The sequence below is a fragment of the Narcine bancroftii genome, chromosome 2 (genome assembly GCF_036971445.1).
Source record: "Narcine bancroftii isolate sNarBan1 chromosome 2, sNarBan1.hap1, whole genome shotgun sequence".
NCBI lineage: Eukaryota > Metazoa > Chordata > Chondrichthyes > Torpediniformes > Narcinidae > Narcine > Narcine bancroftii.
This window is the reverse complement of record NC_091470.1, coordinates 1,135,649-1,148,480: the sequence shown is the minus strand read 5'-3', so window position 1 is coordinate 1,148,480 and position 12,832 is coordinate 1,135,649.

The following is a 12,832-nucleotide window of genomic DNA, read 5'->3' as shown; positions in this document are numbered from 1 at the left end:
TCACGGGGAGAGGGAATGAAATGACACAGGGAGAAGGGAATAAAATATCCCAAGGAGAGGGAATAAGATGTCACAGGGGGAGGGAATGAAATGTCACAGGTAGAAGGGAAAGAAATGTCACAGGAAGAGGGAATGAATTGTCACAGGGAGAAGGGAATAAAATGTCACAGGAAGAGGGAATAAAACGTCACAGGGAGAGGGAATGAAATGTCACTAGGAGATGGGAATAAAATGTCAAAGGGAGTGGGAATAAAATGTCATAGGGAGAAGGAAATAAAATATCACAGCGAGAAGGAATAAAATTTCACAGCGAGAGGGAATAAAAAATCACAGCGAGAGGGAATAAAATGTCACAGGGAGAAGGGAATAAAAAGTCACAGGAAGAGGGAATAAAATTTCACAGCGAGAGGGAATAAAAAATCACAGCGAGAGGGAATAAAATGTCACAGGGAGAAGGGAATAAAAAGTCACAGGAAGAGGGAATAATATTTAACAGCGAGAGGGAATAAAATGTCACGGGGTTAGAGAATGAAATGTCAAAGGGGGAGGGAATGAAATGTCACAGGGAGAGGCCATGAAATGTCACAGGGAGAAGGGAATAAAATGTCACAGGGAGAAGTGAATAAAATGTCACAGGGAGAAGGGAATAAACTGTCACAGGGAGAGGGAATAAAATGTCACATGGAGAGGGAATAAAATGTCACAGGGAGAAGGGAATAAAATGTCACTAGGAGATGGGAATAAAATGTCAAAGGGAGTGGGAATAAAATGTCACAGGGAGAAGGAAATAAAATATCACAGGGAGAAGGAATAAAATTTCACAGGGAGAGGGAATAAAAAATCACAGCGAGAGGGAATAAAATGTCACAGGGAGAAGGGAATAAAAAGTCACAGGAAGAGGGAATAATATTTAACAGCGAGAGGGAATAAAATGTCACGGGGATAGAGAATGAAATGTCAAAGGGGGAGGGAATGAACTGTCACAGGGAGAGGGAATGAAATGTCACAGGGAGAGGGAATGAAATGTCACAGGGAGAAGGGAATAAAATGTCACAGGGAGAGGGAATGAAATGTCACAGGGAGAAGGAAATAAAATGTCACAGGGAGAAGTGAATAAAATGTCACAGGGAGAATGAAATAAAATATTACAGGGAGATGGAATAAAATTTCACAGGGAGAGGGAATAAAAAATCACAGGGAGTGGGAATAAAATGTCACGGGGAGAGGGAATGAAACAACACAGGGAGAAGGGAATAAAATATCCCAAGGAGAGGGAATAAGATGTCACAGGGGGAGGGAATGAAAAGTCACAGGTAGAAGGGAAAGAAATGTCACAGGAAGAGGGAATAAAACGTCACAGGGTGAGGGAATGAAATGTCACAGTGAGAAGGGAATAAAATGTCACTAGGAGATGGGAATAAAATGTCAAAGGGAGTGGGAATAAAATGTCACAGGGAGAAGGAAATAAAATATCACAGGGAGAAGGAATAAAATTTCACAGGGAGAGGGAATAAAGAATCACAGCGAGAGGGAATAAAATGTCACAGGGAGAAGGGAATAAAAAGTCACAGGAAGAGGGAATAATATTTAACAGCGAGAGGGAATAAAATGTCACGGTGATAGAGAATGAAATGTCAAAGGGGGAGGGAATGAAATGTCACAGGGAGAGGGAATGAAATGTCACAGGGAGAAGGGAATAAAATGTCACAGGGAGAGGGAATAAAAAAATCAAAGGGAGTGGGAATAAAATGTCACAGGGAGAAGGGAATAAAAAGTCACAGGAAGAAGCAATAAAATTTCACAGGGAGAGGGAATAAATTGTCACGGGGAGAGGGAATAAAATGTCACAGGGAGAAGGGAATAAACTGTCACAGGGAGAGGGAATAAAATGTCACAGGGAGAAGGGAATAAACTGTCACAGGGAGAGGGAATAAAATGTCACAGGGAGAAGGGAATAAAATATCACAGGGAGAAGGAATAAAATTTCACAGCGAGAGAGAATAAAAAATCACAGCGAGAGGGAATAAAATGTCACAGGGAGAAGGGAATAAAAAGTCACAGGAAGAGGGAATAATATTTAACAGCGAGAGGGAATAAAATGTCACGGGGATAGAGAATGAAATGTCAAAGGGGGAGGGAATGAAATGTCACAGGGAGAGGGCATGAAATGTCACAGGGAGAAGGGAATAAAATGTCACAGGGTGAAGGGAATAAAATGTCACAGGGAGAAGGGAATAAACTGTCACAGGTAGAGGGAATAAAATGTCACAGGGAGAGGGAATAAAATGTCACAGGGAGAAGGGAATAAAATGTCACAGGGAGAGGGAATAAAATGTCACGGAGAAGGGAATAAAATGTTACAGGAAGAGGGAATAAAATGTCACAGGGAGAAGGGAATAAAATGTCACAGGGCGAGAGAATAAAATGTCACAGGGAGAAGGAATAAAATGTCACAGGGAGAAGGGAATAAAATGTCACAGGGAGAAGGGAATAAAATGTCACAGGGAGATGGGAATAAAATGTCAAAGGGAGTGGGAATAAAATGTCACAGGGAGAAGGAAATAAAATATCACAGGGAGAAGGAATAAAATTTCACAGGGAGAGGGAATAAAAAATCACAGCGAGAGGGAATAAAATGTCACAGGGAGAAGGGAATAAAAAGTCACAGGAAGAGGGAATAATATTTAACAGCGAGAGGGAATAAAATGTCACGGGGATAGAGAATGAAATGTCAAAGGGGGAGGGAATGAAATGTCACAGGGAGAGGGAATGAAATGTCACAGGGTGAGGGAATGAAATGTCACGGGGATAGAGAATGAAATGTCAAAGGGGGAGTGAATGAAATGTCACAGGGAGAGGGAATGAAATGTCACAGGGAGAAGTGAATAAAATGTCACAGGGAGAAGGGAATAAAATGTCACAGGGAGAAGGGAATAAACTGTCACAGGGAGACGGAATAAAATGTCACAGGGAGAGGGAATAAAATGTCACAGGGAGAAGGGAAAAAAATGTCACAGGGAGAGGGAATAAAATGTCACAGGGAGAAGGGAAAGAAATGTCAAAGGAAGAGGGAATAAAACGTCACAGGGAGAGGGAATGAAATGTCACAGTGAGAAGGGAATAAAATGTCACAGGGAGAAGGAAATAAAATATCACAGGGAAGAGGAATAAAATGTCACAGGGAGAGGGAATAAAAAATCAAAGGGAGTGGGAATAAAATGTCACAGGGAGAAGGGAATAAAAAGTCACAGGAAGAGGGAATAAAATGTCACAGGGAGAAGGGAATAAAATGTCACAGGGCGAGAGAATAAAATGTCAGAGGGAGAAGGAATAAAATGTCACAGGGAGAAGGGAATAAAATGTCACAGGGAGAAGGGAATAAAATGTAACAGGGAGAGGGAATGAAATGTCACAGGGAGAAGGAATAAAATGTCACAGGGAGAAGGGAATAAAATGTCACAGGGAGAAGGGAATAAAATGTCACAGGGAGAAGGGAATAAAATGTCACAGGGAGAAGGGAATAAAATGTCACAGGGCGAGAGAATAAAATGTCACAGGGAGAAGGAATAAAATGTCACAGGGAGAAGGGAATAAAATGTCACAGTGAGAAGGGAATAAAATGTAACAGGAAGAGGGAATAAAATGTCACAGGGAGAAGGGAATAAAATGTCACAGGGCGAGAGAATAAAATGTCACAGGGAGAGGGAATGAAATGTCACAGGGAGAATGAAATAAAATATTACAGGGAGATGGAATAAAATTTCACAGGGAGAGGGAATAAAAAATCACAGGGAGAGGGAATAAAATGTCACAGGGAGTGGGAATAAAATGTCACGGGGAGAGGGAATGAAATGACACAGGGAGAAGGGAATAAAATATCCCAAGGAGAGGGAATAAGATGTCACAGGGGGAGGGAATGAAATGTCACAGGTAGAAGGGAAAGAAATGTCACAGGAAGAGGGAATGAATTGTCACAGGGAGAAGGGAATAAAATGTCACAGAAAGAGGGAATAAAACGTCACAGGGAGAGGGAATGAAATGTCACAGTGAGAAGGGAATAAAATGTCACTAGGAGATGGGAATAAAATGTCAAAGGGAGTGGGAATAAAATGTCACAGGGAGAAGGAAATAAAATATCACAGGGAGAAGGAATAAAATTTCACAGGGAGAGGGAATAAAAAATCACAGCGAGAGGGAATAAAATGTCACAGGGAGAAGGGAATAAAAAGTCACAGGAAGAGGGAATAATATTTAACAGCGAGAGGGAATAAAATGTCACGGGGATAGAGAATGAAATGTCAAAGGGGGAGGGAATGAAATGTCACAGGGAGAGGGCATGAAATGTCACAGGGAGAAGGGAATAAAATGTCACAGGGAGAAGGGAATAAAATGTCACAGGGAGAAGGGAATAAACTGTCACAGGTAGAGGGAATAAAATGTCACAGGGAGAGGGAATAAAATGTCACAGGGAGAAGGGAATAAAATGTCACAGGGAGAGGGAATAAAATGTCACGGAGAAGGGAATAAAATGTTACAGGAAGAGGGAATAAAATGTCACAGGGAGAAGGGAATAAAATGTCACAGGGCGAGAGAATAAAATGTCAGAGGGAGAAGGAATAAAATGTCACAGGGAGAAGGGAATAAAATGTCACAGGGAGAAGGGAATAAAATGTCACAGGGAGAAGGGAATAAAATGTCACAGGAAGAGGGAATAAAACGTCACAGGGAGAGGGAATGAAATGTCACAGTGAGAAGGGAATAAAATGTCACTAGGAGATGGGAATAAAATGTCAAAGGGAGTGGGAATAAAATGTCACAGGGAGAAGGAAATAAAATATCACAGGGAGAAGGAATAAAATTTCACAGGGAGAGGGAATAAAAAATCACAGCGAGAGGGAATAAAATGTCACAGGGAGAAGGGAATAAAATGTCACAGGGAGAAGGGAATAAACTGTCACAAGTAGAGGGAATAAAATGTCACAGGGAGAGGGAATAAAATGTCACAGGGAGAAGGGAATAAAATGTCACAGGGAGAGGGAATAAAATGTCACGGAGAAGGGAATAAAATGTTACAGGAAGAGGGAATAAAATGTCACAGGGAGAAGGGAATAAAATGTCACAGGGCGAGAGAATAAAATGTCACAGGGAGAAGGAATAAAATGTCACAGGGAGAAGGGAATAAAATGTCACAGGGAGAAGGGAATAAAATGTCACAGGGAGAATGAAATAAAATATTACAGGGAGATGTAATAAAATTTCACATGGAGAGGGAATAAAAAAACACAGGGAGTGGGAATAAAATGTCACGGGGAGAGGGAATGAAACGACACAGGGAGAAGGGATTAAAATATCCCAAGGAGAGGGAATAAGATGTCACAGGGGGAGGGAATGAAATGTCACAGGTAGAAGGTAAAGAAATGTCACAGGAAGAGGGAATGAATTGTCACAGGGAGAAGGGAATAAAATGTCACAGGAAGAGGGAATAAAACGTCACAGGGAGAGGTAATGAAATGTCACAGTGAGAAGGGAATAAAATGTCACTTGGAGATGGGAATAAAATGTCAAAGGGAGTGGGAATAAAATGTCACAGGGAGAAGGAAATAAAATATCACAGGGAGAAGGAATAAAATTTCACAGGGAGAGGGAATAAAAAATCACAGCGAGAGGGAATAAAATGTCACAGGGAGAAGGGAATAAAAAGTCAGAGGAAGAGGGAATAATATTTAACAGCGAGAGGGAATAAAATGTCACGGGGATAGAGAATGAAATGTCAAAGGGGGAGGGAATGAAATGTCACAGGGAGAGGGAATGAAATGTCACAGGGTGAGGGAATGAAATGTCACGGGGATAGAGAATGAAATGTCAAAGGGGGAGTGAATGAAATGTCACAGGGAGAGGGAATGAAATGTCACAGGGAGAAGGGAATAAAATGTCACAGGGAGAAGGGAATAAAATGTCACAGGGAGAAGGGAATAAACTGTCACAGGGAGACGGAATAAAATGTCACAGGGAGAGGGAATAAAATGTCACAGGGAGAAGGGAATAAAATGTCACAGGGAGAAGGGAAAGAAATGTCATAGGAGGAGGGAATGAATTGTCACAGGGAGAAGGGAATAAAATGTCAAAGGAAGAGGGAATAAAACGTCACAGGGAGAGGGAATGAAATGTCACAGTGAGAAGGGAATAAAATGTCACAGGGAGAAGGAAATAATATATCACAGGGAAGAGGAATAAAATGTCACAGGGAGAGGGAATAAAAAATCAAAGGAGTGGGAATAAAATGTCACAGGGAGAAGGGAATAAAATGTCACAGGGCGAGAGAATAAAATGTCAGAGGGAGAAGGAATAAAATGTCACAGGGAGAAGGGAATAAAATGTCACAGGGAGAAGGGAATAAAATGTCACAGGGAGAAGGGAATAAAATGTCACAGGGCGAGAGAATAAAATGTCAGAGGGAGAAGGAATAAAAAGTCACAGGAAGAGGGAATAAAATGTCACAGGGAGAAGGGAATAAAATGTCACAGGGCGAGAGAATAAAATGTCAGAGGGAGAAGGAATAAAATGTCACAGGGAGAAGGGAATAAAATGTCACAGGGAGAAGGGAATAAAATGTAACAGGGAGAGGGAATGAAATGTCACAGGGAGAAGGGAATAAAATGTCACAGGGAGAAGGGAATAAAATGTAACAGGGAGAAGGAATAAAATGTCACAGGGAGAAGGGAATAAAATGTCACAGGGAGAAGGGAATAAAATGTCACAGGGAGAAGGGAATAAAATGTCACAGGGAGAAGGGAATAAAATGTCACAGGGCGAGAGAATAAAATGTCACAGGGAGAAGGAATAAAATGTCACAGGGAGAAGGGAATAAAATGTCACAGTGAGAAGGGAATAAAATGTAACAGGAAGAGGGAATGAAATGTCACAGGGAGAAGGGAATAAAAAGTCACAGGAAGAGGGAATAATATTTAACAGCGAGAGGGAATAAAATGTCACGGGGTTAGAGAATGAAATGTCAAACGGGGAGGGAATGAAATGTCACAGGGAGAGGCCATGAAATGTCACAGGGAGAAGGGAATAAACTGTCACAGGGAGAGGGAATAAAATGTCACATGGAGAGGGAATAAAATGTCACAGGGAGAAGGGAATAAAATGTCACTAGGAGATGGGAATAAAATGTCAAAGGGAGTGGGAATAAAATGTCACAGGGAGAAGGAAATAAAATATCACAGGGAGAAGGAATAAAATTTCACAGGGAGAGGGAATAAAAAATCACAGCGAGAGGGAATAAAATGTCACAGGGAGAAGGGAATAAAAAGTCACAGGAAGAGGGAATAATATTTAACAGCGAGAGGGAATAAAATGTCACGGGGATAGAGAATGAAATGTCAAAGGGGGAGGGAATGAACTGTCACAGGGAGAGGGAATGAAATGTCACAGGGAGAGGGAATGAAATGTCACAGGGAGAAGGGAATAAAATGTCACAGGGAGAGGGAATGAAAGGTCACAGGGAGAAGGAAATAAAATGTCACAGGGAGAAGTGAATAAAATGTCACAGGGAGAATGAAATAAAATATTACAGGGAGATGGAATAAAATTTCACAGGGAGAGGGAATAAAAAATCACAGGGAGTGGGAATAAAATGTCACGGGGAGAGTGAATGAAACAACACAGGGAGAAGGGAATAAAATATCCCAAGGAGAGGGAATAAGATGTCACAGGGGGAGGGAATGAAAAGTCACAGGTAGAAGGGAAAGAAATGTCACAGGAAGAGGGAATAAAACGTCACAGGGTGAGGGAATGAAATGTCACAGTGAGAAGGGAATAAAATGTCACTAGGAGATGGGAATAAAATGTCAAAGGGAGTGGGAATAAAATGTCACAGGGAGAAGGAAATAAAATATCACAGGGAGAAGGAATAAAATTTCACAGGGAGAGGGAATAAAAAATCACAGCGAGAGGGAATAAAATGTCACAGGGAGAAGGGAATAAAAAGTCACAGGAAGAGGGAATAATATTTAACAGCGAGAGGGAATAAAATGTCACGGTGATAGAGAATGAAATGTCAAAGGGGGAGGGAATGAAATGTCACAGGGAGAGGGAATGAAATGTCACAGGGAGAAGGGAATAAAATGTCACAGGGAGAGGGAATAAAAAAATCAAAGGGAGTGGGAATAAAATGTCACAGGGAGAAGGGAATAAAAAGTCACAGGAAGAAGCAATAAAATTTCACAGGGAGAGGGAATAAATTGTCACGGGGAGAGGGAATAAAATGTCACAGGGAGAAGGGAATAAACTGTCACAGGGAGAGGGAATAAAATGTCACAGGGAGAAGGGAATAAAATGTTACAGGAAGAGGGAATAAAATGTCACAGGGAGAAGGGAATAAAATATCACAGGGAGAAGGAATAAAATTTCACAGCGAGAGGGAATAAAAAATCACAGCGAGAGGGAATAAAATGTCACAGGGAGAAGGGAATAAAAAGTCACAGGAAGAGGGAATAATATTTAACAGCGAGAGGGAATAAAATGTCACGGGGATAGAGAATGAAATGTCAAAGGGGGAGGGAATGAAATGTCACAGGGAGAGGGCATGAAATGTCACAGGGAGAAGGGAATAAAATGTCACAGGGAGAAGGGAATAAAATGTCACAGGGAGAAGGGAATAAACTGTCACAGGTAGAGGGAATAAAATGTCACAGGGAGAGGGAATAAAATGTCACAGGGAGAAGGGAATAAAATGTCACAGGGAGAGGGAATAAAATGTCACGGAGAAGGGAATAAAATGTTACAGGAAGAGGGAATAAAATGTCACAGGGAGAAGGGAATAAAATGTCACAGGGCGAGAGAATAAAATGTCACAGGGAGAAGGAATAAAATGTCACAGGGAGAAGGGAATAAAATGTCACAGGGAGAAGGGAATAAAATGTCACAGGGAGATGGGAATAAAATGTCAAAGGGAGTGGGAATAAAATGTCACAGGGAGAAGGAAATAAAATATCACAGGGAGAAGGAATAAAATTTCACAGGGAGAGGGAATAAAAAATCACAGCGAGAGGGAATAAAATGTCACAGGGAGAAGGGAATAAAAAGTCACAGGAAGAGGGAATAATATTTAACAGCGAGAGGGAATAAAATGTCACGGGGATAGAGAATGAAATGTCAAAGGGGGAGGGAATGAAATGTCACAGGGAGAGGGAATGAAATGTCACAGGGTGAGGGAATGAAATGTCACGGGGATAGAGAATGAAATGTCAAAGGGGGAGTGAATGAATTGTCACAGGGAGCGGGAATGAAATGTCACAGGGAGAAGTGAATAAAATGTCACAGGGAGAAGGGAATAAAATGTCACAGGGAGAAGGGAATAAACTGTCACAGGGAGACGGAATAAAATGTCACAGGGAGAGGGAATAAAATGTCACAGGGAGAAGGGAAAAAAATGTCACAGGGAGAGGGAATAAAATGTCACAGGGAGAAGGGAAAGAAATGTCAAAGGAAGAGGGAATAAAACGTCACAGGGAGAGGGAATGAAATGTCACAGTGAGAAGAGAATAAAATGTCACAGGGAGAAGGAAATAAAATATCACAGGGAAGAGGAATAAAATGTCACAGGGAGAGGGAATAAAAAATCAAAGGGAGTGGGAATAAAATGTCACAGGGAGAAGGGAATAAAAAGTCACAGGAAGAGGGAATAAAATGTCACAGGGAGAGGGAATAAAATGTCACAGGGAGAAGGGAATAAAATGTCAAAGGAAGAGGGAATAAAACGTCACAGGGAGAGGGAATGAAATGTCACAGTGAGAAGGGAATAAAATGTCACAGGGAGAAGGAAATAAAATATCACAGGGAAGAGGAATAAAATGTCACAGGGAGAGGGAATAAAAAATCAAAGGGAGTGGGAATAAAATGTCACAGGGAGAAGGGAATAAAAAGTCACAGGAAGAGGGAATAAAATGTCACAGGGAGAAGGGAATAAAATGTCACAGGGCGAGAGAATAAAATGTCAGAGGGAGAAGGAATAAAATGTCACAGGGAGAAGGGAATAAAATGTCACAGGGAGAAGGGAATAAAATGTAACAGGGAGAGGGAATGAAATGTCACAGGGAGAAGGGAATAAAATGTCACAGGAAGAGGGAATAATATTTAACAGCGAGAGGGAATAAAATGTCACGGTGATAGAGAATGAAATGTCAAAGGGGGAGGGAATGAAATGTCACAGGGAGAGGGAATGAAATGTCACAGGGAGAAGGGAATAAAATGTCACAGGGAGAGGGAATAAAAAAATCAAAGGGAGTGGGAATAAAATGTCACAGGGAGAAGGGAATAAAAAGTCACAGGAAGAAGCAATAAAATTTCACAGGGAGAGGGAATAAATTGTCACGGGGAGAGGGAATAAAATGTCACAGGGAGAAGGGAATAAACTGTCACAGGGAGAGGGAATAAAATGTCACAGGGAGAAGGGAATAAACTGTCACAGGGAGAGGGAATAAAATGTCACAGGGAGAAGGGAATAAAATATCACAGGGAGAAGGAATAAAATTTCACAGCGAGAGAGAATAAAAAATCACAGCGAGAGGGAATAAAATGTCACAGGGAGAAGGGAATAAAAAGTCACAGGAAGAGGGAATAATATTTAACAGCGAGAGGGAATAAAATGTCACGGGGATAGAGAATGAAATGTCAAAGGGGGAGGGAATGAAATGTCACAGGGAGAGGGCATGAAATGTCACAGGGAGAAGGGAATAAAATGTCACAGGGAGAAGGGAATAAAATGTCACAGGGAGAAGGGAATAAACTGTCACAGGTAGAGGGAATAAAATGTCACAGGGAGAGGGAATAAAATGTCACAGGGAGAAGGGAATAAAATGTCACAGGGAGAGGGAATAAAATGTCACGGAGAAGGGAATAAAATGTTACAGGAAGAGGGAATAAAATGTCACAGGGAGAAGGGAATAAAATGTCACAGGGCGAGAGAATAAAATGTCACAGGGAGAAGGAATAAAATGTCACAGGGAGAAGGGAATAAAATGTCACAGGGAGAAGGGAATAAAATGTCACAGGGAGATGGGAATAAAATGTCAAAGGGAGTGGGAATAAAATGTCACAGGGAGAAGGAAATAAAATATCACAGGGAAAAGGAATAAAATTTCACAGGGAGAGGGAATAAAAAATCACAGCGAGAGGGAATAAAATGTCACAGGGAGAAGGGAATAAAAAGTCACAGGAAGAGGGAATAATATTTAACAGCGAGAGGGAATAAAATGTCACGGGGATAGAGAATGAAATGTCAAAGGGGGAGGGAATGAAATGTCACAGGGAGAGGGAATGAAATGTCACAGGGTGAGGGAATGAAATGTCACGGGGATAGAGAATGAAATGTCAAAGGGGGAGTGAATGAAATGTCACAGGGAGAGGGAATGAAATGTCACAGGGAGAAGTGAATAAAATGTCACAGGGAGAAGGGAATAAAATGTCACAGGGAGAAGGGAATAAACTGTCACAGGGAGACGGAATAAAATGTCACAGGGAGAGGGAATAAAATGTCACAGGGAGAAGGGAAAAAAATGTCACAGGGAGAGGGAATAAAATGTCACAGGGAGAAGGGAAAGAAATGTCAAAGGAAGAGGGAATAAAACGTCACAGGGAGAGGGAATGAAATGTCACAGTGAGAAGGGAATAAAATGTCACAGGGAGAAGGAAATAAAATATCACAGGGAAGAGGAATAAAATGTCACAGGGAGAGGGATTAAAAAATCAAAGGGAGTGGGAATAAAATGTCACAGGGAGAAGGGAATAAAAAGTCACAGGAAGAGGGAATAAAATGTCACAGGGAGAGGGAATAAAATGTCACAGGGAGAAGGGAATAAAATGTCAAAGGAAGAGGGAATAAAACGTCACAGGGAGAGGGAATGAAATGTCACAGTGAGAAGGGAATAAAATGTCACAGGGAGAAGGAAATAAAATATCACAGGGAAGAGGAATAAAATGTCACAGGGAGAGGGAATAAAAAATCAAAGGGAGTGGGAATAAAATGTCACAGGGAGAAGGGAATAAAAAGTCACAGGAAGAGGGAATAAAATGTCACAGGGAGAAGGGAATAAAATGTCACAGGGCGAGAGAATAAAATGTCAGAGGGAGAAGGAATAAAATGTCACAGGGAGAAGGGAATAAAATGTCACAGGGAGAAGGGAATAAAATGTAACAGGGAGAGGGAATGAAATGTCACAGGGAGAAGGAATAAAATGTCACAGGGAGAAGGGAATAAAATGTCACAGGGAGAAGGGAATAAAATGTCACAGGGAGAAGGGAATAAAATGTCACAGGGAGAAGGGAATAAAATGTCACAGGGCGAGAGAATAAAATGTCACAGGGAGAAGGAATAAAATGTCACAGGGAGAAGGGAATAAAATGTCACAGTGAGAAGGGAATAAAATGTAACAGGAAGAGGGAATAAAATGTCACAGGGAGAAGGGAATAAAATGTCACAGGGCGAGAGAATAAAATGTCACAGGGAGAGGGAATGAAATGTCACAGGGAGAATGAAATAAAATATTACAGGGAGATGGAATAAAATTTCACAGGGAGAGGGAATAAAAAATCACAGGGAGAGGGAATAAAATGTCACAGGGAGTGGGAATAAAATGTCACGGGGAGAGGGAATGAAATGACACAGGGAGAAGGGAATAAAATATCCCAAGGAGAGGGAATAAGATGTCACAGGGGGAGGGAATGAAATGTCACAGGTAGAAGGGAAAGAAATGTCACAGGAAGAGGGAATGAATTGTCACAGGGAGAAGGGAATAAAATGTCACAGAAAGAGGGAATAAAACGTCAC